Source organism: Nicotiana tabacum, chromosome 23, assembly GCF_000715075.1.
Source record: "Nicotiana tabacum cultivar K326 chromosome 23, ASM71507v2, whole genome shotgun sequence".
In the NCBI taxonomy this organism is placed as follows: domain Eukaryota; kingdom Viridiplantae; phylum Streptophyta; class Magnoliopsida; order Solanales; family Solanaceae; genus Nicotiana; species Nicotiana tabacum.
This window is the reverse complement of record NC_134102.1, coordinates 35,343,822-35,360,549: the sequence shown is the minus strand read 5'-3', so window position 1 is coordinate 35,360,549 and position 16,728 is coordinate 35,343,822.

Below are 16,728 nucleotides of genomic sequence, written 5' to 3'. Positions count from 1 at the left end.
AATATTCACTTTTCCCAAAACCCGGAATACCGTAAGTCACAAGGTACTAAGAAGTCTTAATCGTTCGATACATCATTTCTACATAAAGAAGGCAAAATGAACATAGGGGGATAGAGGGGGGCTCCGAGGATCTGCGGACGCAGGTAGATGTACCTTGAAGTCTCCAATAAGAAGCCGCAACTGCAACTAGTGATAAGGCTGGTAAGATGAACCTGGATCTGCACACGAAAAATAAACATGTGTAGGAAAGGGCGTGAGTACACCACAACGGTACCCAGTAAGTGCCAAGCCTAACCTCGATCGAGTAGTGACGAGATCAGGTTAGGGCCCTACTGGTATAAATATAATGAAATAAGACAGAATGAAATAGCGCAGTAAAAATAAATACGGAAATCTAACAGGAATAGAATTAATAAAAGAAAATAGCTCAGAACACAGTGGTAACTACAGGGGATCTCCCGAGATACCGTCTCGTAGTCCCAAACGTAAATGTGGAGGGGGATCTCCCGGAATACCGTTCCGTAGTCCCAAAATAAATATGTAAAATGGGAGATCTCCCGAAATACCGTTTTATAGTCCCAAAGAAAATACGCAGTACAGGGGGATCTCCCGAAATACCGTTCCGTAGTCCCAAAGTAAATATGCAGTACAGGGGATCTCCCGGAATATCGTTCTGTAGTCCCAAAGTAAATATGCAGCGCAACCCACTGAAATAATAGTTACAACAAGAAATCCTACAGTTTAGACTAAGTTCAAGTCAAGGAAAGCGGTAATTTCACTAAACATGCTGCACAGACTTCAAATAGGCAGTTAAACAAGTAGGCATGCTAAACATGATATTTACATATGCTAGTATGTTTCACTTAAGGAGAAAACAAGTTATGACTTAGTGAAAAATGAAGTTTTACAACAAATAGCCCGTGTATGTACTCGTCACCTCACGTAGACGACGCTCACATATCAAACAATACCAAATCCTAAGGGGAGTTCCCCCACACAAGGTTAGGCAAGCCACTTACCCCGAACCAAGCTCAAATCAATCTGTCACAATGCTCTTTCCATGAATATCCGATTCAATGGCTCAAATCTAGCCAAAACCAATTACATAACATAAATATAGCTATAAGAAACTAATCTAGCTAACGAAATCAAAGCTAAGACAAAAAATTAGAAAAACGCCCAAAAAAGTCTCCCCGGGCCCACGTCTCAGAATCGGGTAAAAGTTACCAAATATGAACACCAATTCACTCACGAGATCACTCGTACCAAAATTATCCATATCCGATGTCTAAATCCCACTCAAAACTTAGAAATTCGGTTGGGGAACTTTTCCCCCCATTCTCTCAACTTTCTCACTCAAATTCCTTAATTAAATGAAGAAAACAACAATAGATTAATGAAATATGATCAAAATCAAGTTGGGAATCGTTACCCTAAAGCTCTCTCTGAAAATCCCTCAAAGAATCGCCAATTTTCGAGCTCTCAAGTCCAAAAATGGAGAAATGAATCAAACCCTCGAATTGTTTTCCCTTTTCTGCCCAGCAAGTTCGCTCCTGTGACCTATTCATCACACCCGCGGCACTGCACCTGCGGAAATTCCATCGCAGGTGCAGAAATGACTTAAGGGACCTGGGACCACTTCTACGAGAAAGTTACCGCACCTACGCGTGCACACCTATGGAAACTGGTCCGCTTCTGCGGTCTCTCTTCGCACCTGCGCTCCAGGGTCGTATCTGCGGACATCGCAGATGCAAAATATTACCTCGCACCTGCGATCCCTGAGCTCCTCCTTCCAAACTGCTTCAGCACCTGATCTTCAGCACGTGCGAGTCCGCACCTGCGGTTCCCCAACTGCAGATGCAAAAACACCAGCAACCAGAAATCTTCAGCAATTGCATAAGTCCAAATTTCAACCCGTTGAGCATCCGAAACACACCTGAAGCCTCCGGGACCTCAACCAAACATACCAGCCAATCCTAAAATACCATACGAATTTAGTCGAGTCCTCAAATCACATTAAACAACGCTAAGATTATGAATCACCCTCCAATTCAAACTTAAAGAAACTTGAAACTTCCAAATTCGACAACCGATGCCGAAACTAACCAAACCACGTCCGATTGACCTCAATTTTTGCACACAAGTCATATTCAACACTATGGACCTACTCCAACTTCTGGAATCAGAATTCGAACCCAATATCAAAAAATTCTACTACTGGCCCAAAACTCCAAAAATTCGACTTTCGCCATTTCAAGCCTAAATGAGCTATGGACCTCCAAACACAATCCGGGCACGCCTCTAAGCCCAAAATCACACAACAAAGATAACAGAATCGACAGAACTCCATTCCAGAGTCGTCTTCACATAGTTCTGACTACGGTCCGAATCCTAAAACTTAAGCTTTTCATTTAGGGACTAAGTGTCCCAAAACACTCCAAAAACCAATACGAAACCTCCCGAAAAGTCACAATAGCAGAAAAAGATACGGGGAGATCAGTTAATAGGTGATCGATGCTATAACTCTCAAGATGACCGGCCAGGTCATCACATCCTCCCCCTCTTAAAATAATTGTTCGTCCTCGAACGAGGATAGAGACATACCTGAAGCTGTGAAAAGATGAGGATAACGGTTGCGCATATCCCGCTCGGTCTCCCAAGTCGCCTCCTCGACCGGCTGGCCCCGCCACTGAACCTTTACTGATGTAATGTTCTTTGACCTCAGCTTCCAAACCTGCATGTCCAAAATAGCCACTGGCTCCTCAAAATAGGATAGATCCTTGTCCAATTCGACTGAGCTGAAATCCAACACATGAGACGAATCGTCGTGATACCTCCGGAGCATCGAAACATGAAATACTGGATGAACTCATGCTTGGCTGGGAGGTAAGGCAAGCTTATAAACAACCTCCCCAACTCGCCGCAACACCTCAAAGGGGCCAATAAACCTTAGGCTCAGCTTTGCCCTCTTTTCGAACCTCATAACGCCCTTCATAGGTGAAACCCGAAGCACCGCTATCCAACCATGAATGCAACAGCGTGAACCTTCCGGTCCGCATAGCTCTTCTGTCTGGACTGGTCTATGTGAAGTCTGTCCTGAATCACCTTCACCTTTTCTAAGGCATCTTGAACCAAGTCTGTACCCAATAATCTGGCCTCGCCCGGCTCGAACCAACCCACTGGGGACCGACACTGCCTACCATACAGAGCCTCATACGGTGCCATCTAAATGCTGGACTGATAATTGTTGTTGTAGGCAAACTCCGCAAGTGGCAAGAACTGATCCCAAGAACCTCCAAACTCCATCACACACGCACAGAGCATATCCTCAAGAATCTGAATAGTGCGCTCGGACTGCCCGTCCGTTTGAGGGCAAAAACCTGTGCTCAACTCCACCCAAGTACCCAACTCCTGCTGTACGGATCTCCAGAACTGCGATGTAAACTACGTGACCTGGTCAGAGATGATAGATACCAGTACTCTATGAAGTCTGACAATCTCACGAATGTAAATTCGAGCCAACTGCTCGGAAGAATAGGTAGTCATCACAGGAATGAAATGAGCTGACTTGGTCAGCCTGTCCACAATCACCTAAACTGCATCAAACTTCTGCTGAGTCCATGGGAGTCCAACAACGAAGTCCATAGTGATCTTCTCCCATTTCCATTTTGGAATCTCTATCTTCTGAAGCAACCCACCCGGTCGCTGATGCTCATACTTCACCTGCTGGCAATTTAGACATCTAGCCACATACTCTACTATGTCCTTCTTCATCCTCCTCTGCCAATAATGCTGCCTCAGGTCCTGATACATCTTCGCGGCACCTGGATGAATGGAGTACCGCGAGCTGTGAGCCTCCTAGAGAATCAACTCACGCAAACCGTCCACATTGGGTACACATAACTTGCCCTACATCCTCAATGCACCATCTTCCCTAATAGTGACCTCCTTAGCATCACCGTGCTGGACCGTGTCCTTAAGGACAAGCAGATGGGGGTCATCATACTGACGCTCCCTGATACGATCATAAAGAGAATACCGAGAGACCACATAAGCCAATACTCGACTCGGCTCAGAAATATCCAATCTCACAAACTGGTTGGCTAAGGCCTGAACATCCAATGCCATAGGCTTCTCTGGTGCTGGTAGATATGCTAAACTCCCTAAACTCTCTGCCCGACGACTCAAAGCATCGGCCACCACATTGGCCTTCCTGAGGTGGTACAAAATTGTAATGTCATAATCCTTAAGCAGCTCTAACTAACTCCTCTGACGCAAATTAAGATCCGTCTACTTGAACAGATGCTGCAAACTCCAGTGATCAGTGTAGATCTCACAAGGAACACCGTACAAATAGTGCCTCCAAATCTTCAAGGCATGAATAATACCTGCTAGCTCAAGGTCGTGGACAAGATAGTTCTTTTCATGCACCTTCAGCTATCTGGACGCGTAGGCAATCACCCTACGGTCATGCATCAACACCACACCGAGGACAACTCGCGATGCATCACAATAAACTGTATAAGACCCCGAACCTGAAGGCAATACTAGTACTGGGGCTGTAGTCAAAGTTGTCTTGAGCTTCTGAAAGCTCTCCTCATACTCTTCTGTACACCTGAACGGAGCACCCTTCTGGGTCAGCTTGGTCATAAGTGCTGCAATAGAAGAAAATTCCTCAACAAACCGATGGTAATACCTCGCCAAACCAAGGAAGCTCCGGATCTTTGTCGCTGAAGACGGTCTGGGCCAACTCTGCACTGCTTCCACCTCCTTCGGATCCACCTTGATCCCCTAACTCGACACTATATGACCCAAGAATGCCACATAATCTAACCAGAACTCACATTTTGAGAACTTTACATACAACTTCTTTTCTCTCAAAGTCTGAAGCACTGTCCCCAGGTGTTGCTCATTATCCTCCCGAGTCCCGAAATACACTAGAATGTCATCAATGAATACGATGACGAAAGATTCAATATAGGGCCGGAACACACTATGCATCAAGTACATAAAGGCTTCTGGGGCATTGGTCAGCCCAAATGACATCACAAGGAACTCATAATGGCCATACCGAGTCCTGAAAAAAGTCTTCGGGATATCTGGCTCCCGAATCTTCAACTAATGGTAACCTGATCGCAAGTCAATCTTGGAAAACACTTTGGCACACTGTAACTGATCAAATAGGTCATCAATACGAGGCAAAAGATACATGTTCTTCACTGTGACTTTGTTCAACTGGTGATAATCAATACACATACGCATAAAACCATCATTTTTCTTCATAAACAAGACAGGAGCACCCCAAGGTGACACACTGGGCCTAATGAAGCCCTTATCAAGCAACTCCTGCAACTACTCCTTCAACTCCTTCAACTCAAGAAGAGCCATACGGTATGGAGGAATAGAGATAGGTTGAGTGCCCAACAACAAATCAATGCCAAAATCAATATCTCTGCCGAGCGGCATGCCCGGAAGATCAGTTGGAAACACATCTGGGAAATCCCTCACTACTAGAACTGACTCAACTGTAGGGGTATCAATACTGACATCTCTTACATAAGCTAAATACGCGTCACACCCCTTCTCAACCATTCGTTGAGCCTTAAGAATTGAGATAACTTTACGGGGAGTATACTCTAAGGTACCTCTCCACTCTAATCGTGGTAAACTTGGCATAGTAGCATCACGGTCTTAGCGTGATAATCAAGAATAACATAATGGGGAGACAACCAATCCATGCCCATGATAACGTCAAAGTCTACCATGCTGAGTAATAATAAGTTGGCTCGGGTCTCAAAACCACTAAGAGCAATCAAACACGACCGATACACGCGGTCCACAACAAGAGAATCTCCCACAGGAGTAGACACATAATAGGGGAACTCAAAGAATCCCGAGATACTCCCAAATGTGGGGCAAAATAAGAGGACACATATGAATACATAGAGCCTGGGTCAAATGATATCGACTCATCTCTATGACAGACTAGAACAATACCTGTAATGACAGACTGGAACAATACTTGTAATGACAGAGTCGGAAGTAACTACCTCTGTACGAGCCGGAAGAGCATAATACCTGGCCTGGCCTCCCCCTCTAGTGCAACCTCGACCTCCTCAACCTCCACCTCGAGCTGGCTGAGCAGGTGGAGCAGTGGCTGGTGCTGTAATTATAGCCTGAGGACCCGGTGGAGCACGTGGTGGCTGAGAAGTCTGTGGAGGTGCAACCCTCCTAAGTCTGGGGTAATCCCTCACCATATGGCAGGTGTCGCCATACTCAAAATAACCCCTCGAAGGGCGTGGCTGCTGTGACTGACTCGGGCCAGGTCTGCTGGACTGGCCGCTAAAAGTACCCCAAGCAGGAGGTATACTATATACTGGTGGTGCATAATAAGGCTCCTGGGGCGTAGAAGGGGCTGGAACACCACTGGAGGCTGGAAGAGCTGAATGAACGGGGCTACTCACATAACCCCTACCATGGCGAGCTGCTAGGGGCACGAGCTGCAGAATAAGAACCATTCTCTCGAGACCTCTTGACCTCTCTCTCCTCTCGGTCTCGGGCAAGCATGCCCTCCAATCTCCTAGCAATACTCACAACCTGATGGTAAGGTATATCCATCTCCAACCCCCTGACCATACTAATCCTGATACTGGGGTGGAGTCCCTCAATAAATTGTCGAACCCTCTCTCGAACTATGGCAACCAAGGCCGGTGCATGTGCCAAATCATTGAAGCGGATTGCATACCCCAACACAGTCATAGCACCATGGCGCAACTTCTCAAACTCCGTGTGCCATGAGTCCCTGAGGCTCCGAGGGACATACTCTCTCAAATACATGTCCGAAAAATAAGTCCATGTAAGTGAAGTTGCCTCATCCGGACTACTGAACTCATAAGCACGCCACCACTGATAGGCTACTCCTCTAAGCTGGAAAGTGGTAAAAGAAACCCCACTGGTCTCCACTATGCCCATAGTACGGAGAATACGATGACACTCTTCCAGAAAACCCTGAGCATCATCTGTAGCCAATCCGTTGAAGGTAGGAGGGTAGTACTTCTTGTACCTCTCAAGTCTGAGCTGCTCCGCCTCAAAAGCGGTTGTCCTAGTCTCATGCTGAGCCGGGGCTACCGGTGGCATAGGAATGAACTCTGGGGCCTGATCAACCTAGACCCTCTGCTCAGGAGTGTGGGCTGCGGGAGTCTATGCCCCTCCCCGTGCCTGAGATGTGGCGGGAGATAACAGAATCAATCCAGCCTAAGATAAGGTGCTGAACATGCTCATGAACTGGGCTAGAATCTCCTGGAGGGCTGGTGCAGCAATAGGAACCTCCGGTGCCTGCCCTCCAGCTGGAACTGTTGGGGGCTCATCGTTCGCAGCTAGCGCGGGTGATCTGCCTGCACCGCATGGCCGTACTCTACCCCGGTCCTGGCCCCGGCCCCAGCCTCTGGCGGCTCTAGCAGGGGGCGCGGGTGTCTGGTTGTCAGATCCTCTGGTACGGGTCCTCACCATATGTGAGAAAGAATAGAATAGAGAATTTTTAGAATTTGATGCCAATAACTCGCACGACAAGGAATCAAAAGAAGTATGTTTGTTCCTAACTGTTCCATAGCCTCCCGAATATAAGTACAGACGTCTCTGTACCGATCTGTGAGACTCTAATAAACCGGCTTGTGACTCACGACTCCTATGAACCTAGAGCTTTGATACCAACTTGTCACGACCTAATTTCTCCCTCCGTGAACCGTCGTGACAGCACCTAGTATCTACGACTGGGTAAGCCTAATTATTGCTGAAATGAAATGAAAATACAAAGATAACAGCTAACAAATATAGTAAATAAGCAGAAATAGTGCCACTCGGCATATACAATATTCACTTCCCCCAAACCTGGAATACCGTAAGTCACAAGCTACTAAGAAGTCTTAACCATTCTATACATCATTTCTACAGAAAGAAGGCAAAATGAACATAGGGGGATAGAGGGGGGCTCCAAGGATCTGCGGACGCATGCAGATGTACCTTGAAGTCTCTAATAAGCAGCCGCAACTGCAACTAGTGATAAGGCTGGTAAGATGAACCTGGATCTGCACACAAAAAATAAACATGTGCAGGAAAAGGGCGTGAGTACACCATAACGGTACCCAGTAAGTGCCAAGCCTAACCTCGATCGAGTATCGACGAGATCAGGTCAGGGCCCTACTGGTCTAAATATAATGAAATAAGACAGAATGAAATAGCGTAGTAAAAATAAATACGGAAATCTAACAGGAATAGAATCAATAAAAGAAAATAGGTCAGAACATAGTGGTAACTACAAGGAATCTCCCGAGATACCGTCTCGTAGTCCTAAACGTAAATGAGTAGGGGGATCTCCCGGAATACCATTGCGTAGTCCCAAAATAAATATGCAGAATGATGGATCTCCCAAAATACCGTTTCGTAGTCCCAAAGTAAATACACAGTACAAGGGGATCTCCCGGAATACCATTCCGTAGTCCCAAAGTAAATATGCAGTGCAACCCACTGAAATAACATTTACAGGAAGAAATCCTACAGTTTAGACTAAGTTCAAGTCAAGGAAAGTGGTAATTTCACTAAACATGCTTCACAGACTTCAAATAGGTAGTTAAACAAGTAGGCATGCTAAACATGATATTTACATATACTAGTATGTTTCAATTGAGAAGAAAATAAGTTACGACTTAGTGAAAAATAAAGTTTTACAACAAATAGCTTGTGTACGTACTCGTCACCTCACGTACACAATGCTCACATATAAAACAGTACCAAATCCTAAGGGGAGTTCCCCCCACAAGGGTAGACAAGCCATTTACCTCGAACCAAGCTCAAATCAATCTGTCAAAATGCTCTTTCCATGAATATCCGACTCCAAATGGCTCAAATCTAGCCAAAACCAATTACATAACATAAATATAGCTACAAGAAACTAATCTACCTAACGAAATCAAAGCTAAGGCAAGAAATTAGAAAAGCGTCCAAAAAAACTCTCCCCAGGCCCACGTCTCGGAATCGGGTAAAAGTTACCAAATATGAACACCCATTCACTCACGAGATCACTCATACCAAAATTATCCAAATCCGATGTCTCTATCCCACTCAAAACTCAGAAATTCGATTGGGGAACTTTCCCCCCATTTTCCCAACTTTCTTACTCAAATTCCTTAATTAAATGAAGAAAACAACAATAGATTAATGAAATATGATCAAAATCAAGTTCGGAATCGTTACCCCAAAGCTCTCTCCGAAAATCCCTCAAAGAATCGCCAATTTCCGAGCTCCCAAGTCTAAAAATGGAGAAATGAACCAAACCCTCGAATTTTTTCCCTTTTCTGCCCAGCAAGTTCGCTCCTGCGACCTATTCATTGCATTTGCGTCACCGCACCTGCGGAAATTCCATCGCAGGTGCGGAAATGACTTAAGGGACCTGGGACCGCTTCTGCGAGAAAGTGGCCGCACCTGTGCGTGCGCACCTGCGGAAACTGGTTCGCTTCTACGGTCTCTCTACGCACATGCGCTCCAGGGTCGCATCTGCGGACATCGCAGATGCGGAATATTACTTCGCACCTGTGATCCCTTAGCTCCTCCTTCCAAACCACTTCTATGCCTAATCTTCCACACGTGCGAGTGTGCACATGCGGTTCCCCAACCGCAGATGCGAAAACACCAGCAACCAGAAATCTTCAGCAATTGCATAAGTCCAAATTTCAACCCGTTGAGCATCCGAAACACACACGAGGTCTCTGAGACCTCAAACAAATATACCAACCAATCCTAAACCACCATACGAATTTAGTAGAGCCCTCAAATCACATCAAACAACGCTAAAATCACGAATCACCCTCCAATTCAAACTTAAAGAAACTTGAAACTTCCAAATTCGACAACCGATGCCAAAACCAACCAAACCATGTCTGATTGACCTCAAATTTTGCACACAAGTCATATTCAACACGACGGACCTACTCCAACTTTCGGAATCGAAATCCGACCCCGATATAAAAAATTCCTCTACTGGCCCAAAACTCCAAAAATTCGACTTTCGCCATTTCAAGACTAAATGAGCTACGAACCTCCAAAACACAATTCGGGCACGCCTCTAAGCCCAAAATCACACAACAAAGCTAACGAAATTGACATAACTCCATTTCGGAGTCATCTTCATATAGTTCCGACTACGGTCCGAATCCTAAAACTTAAGCTTTCCGTTTAGTGACTAAGTGTCCCAAAACACTCCAAAAACCAATACGAAACCTCCCCGCAAGTCACAATAGCAGAAAAAGATACGAGGAGATCAGTTAATAGGGTATCAGGGCTAAAACTCTCAAGATGACCGGCCGGGTCGTCACAGATTACTAGTGAATCGGCAATTGGATGTTGGTGACAATGTGCATCAGCTGTAGTTAATGACAACAACTTCAATAAAATTGAGCGGTGGTGATAAAGTGTATCAACGAGAGTTGAAGATGGGTGCTTCAACAAAATTGGCTGGCAGTAACAAAGTGCATGAACGGGAGTTGAAGACAGGTGCTTCAACAAATTTGAGTGTTGGTGACATTATGCATCAACGAGTGTTGAAGACATGTGCTTATACAAAATTGGTTGTTGGTGGCAAAGTACATCAATGAGAACAAGAGACAAGTGCTTCAACAAAAGTAGAAGTTGGAGAGAAATTCTCCAATACAACAACAACAACAACAAAGGTTAGACGTATACAACTTTGAATTACGGGAGAAAGTTGGAAAACTAATTCAAAGTTGTAGTAGGAAATCAAAATTATTTAGGATTTGATATTTGAAATTTATTTAATTCATGTCTAAATAGGAAATCAAAAAATAGCTAATTCTAAGTCCCCGGCAACGGCGCCAAAAACTTATTGCGGCCAAACGCACACGCAAGTATACACAATCGTCAAGTAATAAAGTGACTAAAAGTCGGATGTCGAACCCACGAGGACTTGTAATTAACTATTAACTAAATTAAACTATCCTAATTATCTAAACAAGGATTAAACCCAAAAGTAGTGATGCTAGAGTAATTAAACTAAAAAAATAATAACTAATGAACTTTAAACAGAGGAAGAGTAGATTTTTATATTATCAATGTGATAAAAACCATCTAGGGTTATGGGCTATCTAACATTCCTATTGTATTCTTCAATTGAATTAACTAACTAATTTATCTAGTTTATTGGTTAACTGAGTTAATATTTCTCATAAGAATCTGTCGAGTTCTTACTCGCCTATTCAAGCTAACCTAACGCCTATATGTCTATGGAATTAGAACTAACAAGAATGCATTTATAATTCCTGTAAATCAATCAAGCAAGGCAATTAGATATATGTCTATCCTAACCACGAATCATTTTCTCGATGCCCAGGTTCAAGAACTTGCTCTACTCAATCCTATGTGCAATCTTGAATTTCCACTTTCGTGTTCAATTCTAGATTCGTAGATAGTATTCAATTGGTGATCAAGCAATCAAATAATTAAGCGCAAGATTGAATAAATAAACCAATGCGATAAACTAAGAAATCAAAATCAATATTCGAATAACAATAGTCATGAAACAACCACAACCCTAGAACGTGAAATTTAGCTCCACATAGACATGATAGTTAAACAATAAATCATACAAAGAAACATAAAAAATACAAGGTTTAGTAGAAGAAAGATGAAACCCGGCCTCCACGGCGGCTCTGTTATCTTCCTTTGGTCAAAAGTTCCTTTCAAAAATGTTCTCCCCTTCAAAATAGGTTTAGGACCCCTTTAATATGAGTTAGGGACGTGTAGGGACGAAATAACTTTGTACCGAGCGAACTAGGAAAAGTACCCCATCCCCAACATCCAGACCAACGCCTAGCGCTGGCCCTGGCACAGAAAACAGTAACGATTCCACGAATTCAATTCTTCCTTGCCTTCTTTCCTTTAAGTTGTATATCTCTTTCCTTTTTTTGTCTTCACTTGGGGGGGCAAACACCAAAGGGTGTCCCTCATTTTCTTCTCATTTTTTATTTGTTTATTTTCCTTCTTTTTTTCTTTCGCGTTTTATTCAATTTTATTCCAAATCTCGTCATCTTCATATCGCTTTATTCCTATACAGTTAAAATATAATATTAAGTACAAAGTAATATAATTACACTCAAAAGATGATTAAAATGCTATAATGTGAGGTAATAATAGTTAAATATATATATTTTTGGCCGAACATCAACACCCCACACTTAAACTCTTGCTCGTCCTTGAGTAAGCCAACAATTTGCATATTTTTTTAGCACTTTAATTTTACACAATTAAGGCACAATATACCAATGACCACGGTTGATAGCAACAATTAAGCTAGAGTATATGCATTCAACAAATACTTCCCATGACTCATGCCATTCTTCAAAAGAAATATTCACATCGAAGACAACATGCTCATAACAATCCTAGCCTCAAAATGCGACTCAATGTCACAGTGTGCTAATGGCTTGAACACCCAATATCATAGAGAAGTCTTATAACGTTACATATCTCTCATGAAACCATGTGCCCTCACAACAAGAACAATAGGGTAAGTTGAATCCACACATTCAAATCTCGTAATCAAATATAATTTAAAGATTCACATCTATCAAATAAAATCTCACTCTCACAAAGAAGTCACATGCATGCAATTGGTACCATAGGCTTGCCCATAATGTAAATCTCTACTAATGTAGGCTCACTCGATCTGAAATCAATTAGGACTTTTTTATGGTTGTAATGTGGGCTAAGGGATGGGTAGGATATATTTAAGAATAGTGACTCAACCTCCTAAACACTTTAACACATCACATGATAACTTAAGCGCAAATTCCTCAATCCACTTTAGTTTCACAACTACAATCACCACCAACAATGTTCCCTCTTTCTTTAAGCACTACTTTAATTTATACCCCACTAGCAAGAAAAAGACAACAATTTATTCACCTATAATTTTACTTCTCTTTTTAAAGATTTTTCTTTTTTTTTCTTTTTCAATTTACGGTAGTGGTATATTATTTTACAAAATAAATGCACCCTTCTTTCTTTTATTGGTTCCACTCAAAAGCTACCCCACACTTAGTCCCTTCTTACTTCTTTTAGAGCTTATTTTATAATTAAAGTGCTTTAAGAGGTAAAATGATCAAAACAATATCAATTAATAACAAAAAAGGGTATAGGCTTGTAATGTGGGTGCCAAATAAAAGTCTATAGGCTCAAAATGGTTAACTAGGGATAGATTTTATTTGTGATAGCAATAAAGCTCGAAAAGATCAAAGAAAGCCTAAAATTATTTTTCAAACCGAGCATCACCTAAAATTTTGCTTCGACTCACATATCGGGCAAGTTCTAGACATAAGTACAAAGACATGGACTACACAAAAACCTTACCACACATGGCACACGACTCAACTAATGCAAGTATTCATGAAGCCACGAGATATTAAGCATTAAGCACAAAGTGAACATAAGTCAAGTAAACGAGACATAAGCGTCACAAAACATGCTATCCAACTAAGCAATGCATCATCAATAATTTCAAATCATAGGGAAGATACTACACATGCCAAATCCTAAATATGTTATGATCAAACAAGTCAAGGTCGCCTAGGTTCATCATTCTTCCTCCATTTATTTCCTACATCCTACTCTAAAAATAAACAAAAATTACTACATGGTTCAAGCTACATCTCATGGAAAAGGACCGAGGCACAAAGAAAAATTACGGGGGATTATTACTATCTAAGAAAAAATAAAAGACATGTTTTTAGATTTTTTCTATTTTTTATTTTGTTTGTGTGTTTTTGGTTAGACTTTAATCTCTCAACAAAACTGTTTAGGAGATCCATCATTGGGAAAAGTCCAATTTTTCATAATTAAATTTTGAACATGGGCTGTTGGCATATACCCTTCTTCCATCCGTCCTTCTGGCATCCCTGTTGTGAAGGAGGACTGTGGTTGTCAAGATTTGGACATCATCGCTCCTGGCCTAGTGGAGCAGGTAACCTTTTCCAAGAAAGGTTTTACGCACGTTTATACGTATCATTTTACTTTGGGCCCGTTCTCATTGAGTAGGGGGCTTGACTCCGTTATCTTGAGGTTTTGCTTCCATTACCAAGCCTGCTTGGCACAGATGAGCCCTTCTGTGTGGCGAACGGTTGCTTGCCTTCAATGTCTATGCCAGGAGATGGGAGAAGAGTTGTCCCTGGATCGACTGATGAACCTTTATTCCCTAAGATTTTCCATAAGGGAATGATAAACTTCAGAAAACGTGGTGACCATGCTTTGCTAACAAGAATGGACAATGACAACGACCGTGGATGGATGGAGCGGTTCTTTGCAGTTGCCACCAGGGACATCATCTCGGCCGCAACTCCATCTTTTCTTGAATCATGGAAATGTATTCGTAAGTTCATCGTCTGTCTTTCCTTTTAGCTAAAACTTGTCCCATGCTATTACTGATCCTTCTTCTTTCACTGCTTCAGCAACTCGGTGGACACCACCAAGGGTTGATGGCTTGGATCAGTGGGTCCAGAAGATTCTGGATGTCACTAAGCCTGAGACCCGCAAGTAGAAAGAACATGCCCTTAAGTAAGGGTGGAAGGCCAAAAATCATGGTAGGTTGAACTTATCTCGTTTTCCCCTTACGTATATGAATACTGGCTAACTTTTCTTTCTTGTTGAATTTAGGTCTTCTGCAGGGCTCCGTTACCATCCCCAAGGAGGACGTTTTGGCCGATCCTGCTGTTGCGACGAGGTTGCTGCAAGAGGATTTTACCCAAACGGTGTCATCGGGTCTGCTTCCAATGCAAGTTCTTCCCCTCTGAGTCCCCGGCCAGAGAACAAGCAACCAAAAAGGAGACATCCCTCCGCGGTCGAGGGCAAAAATAAAAAGGCAAGAGCGCCGTGCCCGAGCCAGTAGTGGGCAATATGGTAATGAGCGTCGCGCCCGAGCTATTTGTAGACACTGTGGTGATCGATGATGATGGATGAACTAGTGATTAAGGGGCTTCTCTACTAGAAAACGACGACCTTCACTAGCTCAACATATTGCATTTGGTTGACCTAGTTACGCCAATCGAGGACGACGTCCTGACGCTCTAGGGGGAATATGATGTAGTGGAAGATGCTAACTCTCACTTTCGAGTCCCAGTCATTGTTCCCGGTACCGGGAGGCTGGGTATCGAGTCTCTTCCGTCTTCGGTTGATTAGCAACCAACAACTATCCCTACATTTGTTGCAGCTACTTCTCAACCTACAACACCATCGACTTCATATCCTTCTTAGCCAGATTTGCCTTCGCCACCAACAACTGCTACATCATCTTCACTGCCCGCAGTCGTCTGAGAGGGGGATGTCCCTCTTCCCTTGTCCCCAGTTCATGGGAATTTGGGACATAACAATTCGGCTCCATCCGAAGATCCTTAGAGGAGGAGTGTTTCCCTCTATCATGACCCAAAATCCAACCAGTCGTGATGGCACCTAACTCATCCTGCTAAGTAAGCCAATTAATAATAAATAAACTCCAATAAAATTTGATGAGACAATAATGAAGAAATATTTGAGCTTTTATACAAAATCTCAAAGACTGGTAGTACAAATCATGAGCTTCTAAGATTTAGAATTTACAAAGCTTGTATGAAATAAAGTACATCATTTGTTTGAAATATACATGATCAGATAAAAATTCTAAAGCTACCAAGATCAAGAGGCAGCTATAATCGGAACACAGGTACATCTTCGAATTCAGCTCCCGCCGTACACAGCAACATCAGTGTCCAACATCTGCATGCAAGGTGCAGAAGTGTAGTATGAGTACAACCGACCCCATGTACTCAATAAGTAACAAACCTAACCTTAGGTTGAAAGTAGTGACGAGCTGGAACATAGGTTGGAGTCCAACACCAATAGCCAACAACAGTTCATAACGACATAATAAAAGTGAAAAAAGAAGTAACTCAAAGATAAAATACTCAACTCGTTCACATTTCCGTAAAATAAGCATGCTTTTCAAATATATCAGTGAAAACCCAAATCTTTTACCGAAATTACCAAAATATGAGTAAATTTGTAAAAAATGTGATTTTCCCAAGACTTTCAGCATGTAAATGTTTCATTTTCAAACGGCACGGGGAAAATACATCTCTATGCCTACATATCAATGTGTGTGTGAAGTCATGAATGACGCAATACCTTACAACATGAGGAAAATGCATTTCTATGCCTATATGTCAAGTGTGCATGTCAAATGCAATGCATCACAATGATGAACTCATACTCACACTCTCAGAACTCAATCTCACTGTCTCACACTTTTCACTCATCACGCTTAATCACTCGACACACTCAGTCATTCAGCACTGAACATGGCAGATCCAACCCTCAACATTCTGAGTCACTCATCACTGTATAGGGTAGATCCAGCCTAGGGCAGATCTAGCCCAAAAATCAATAGCAACTGCGCTCACTGCGGGTGTGCAAACTCCGGAGGGGCAGATCCAGCCTAAGCACTATAATAAGCCAATTATGGCATGAATCAATAAAACATGCTGCGGCATGTAACCCGATCCCATCATGAATCAATAATACAGGGCAGATCCAGCCCAAGAATAATAAATCCTGCTGCGGCATGCAACCCGATCCCATCAATACCACTCACAATATGGACCTCAGGCCCCAACTCAGTCATCAATCTCTCCAGTA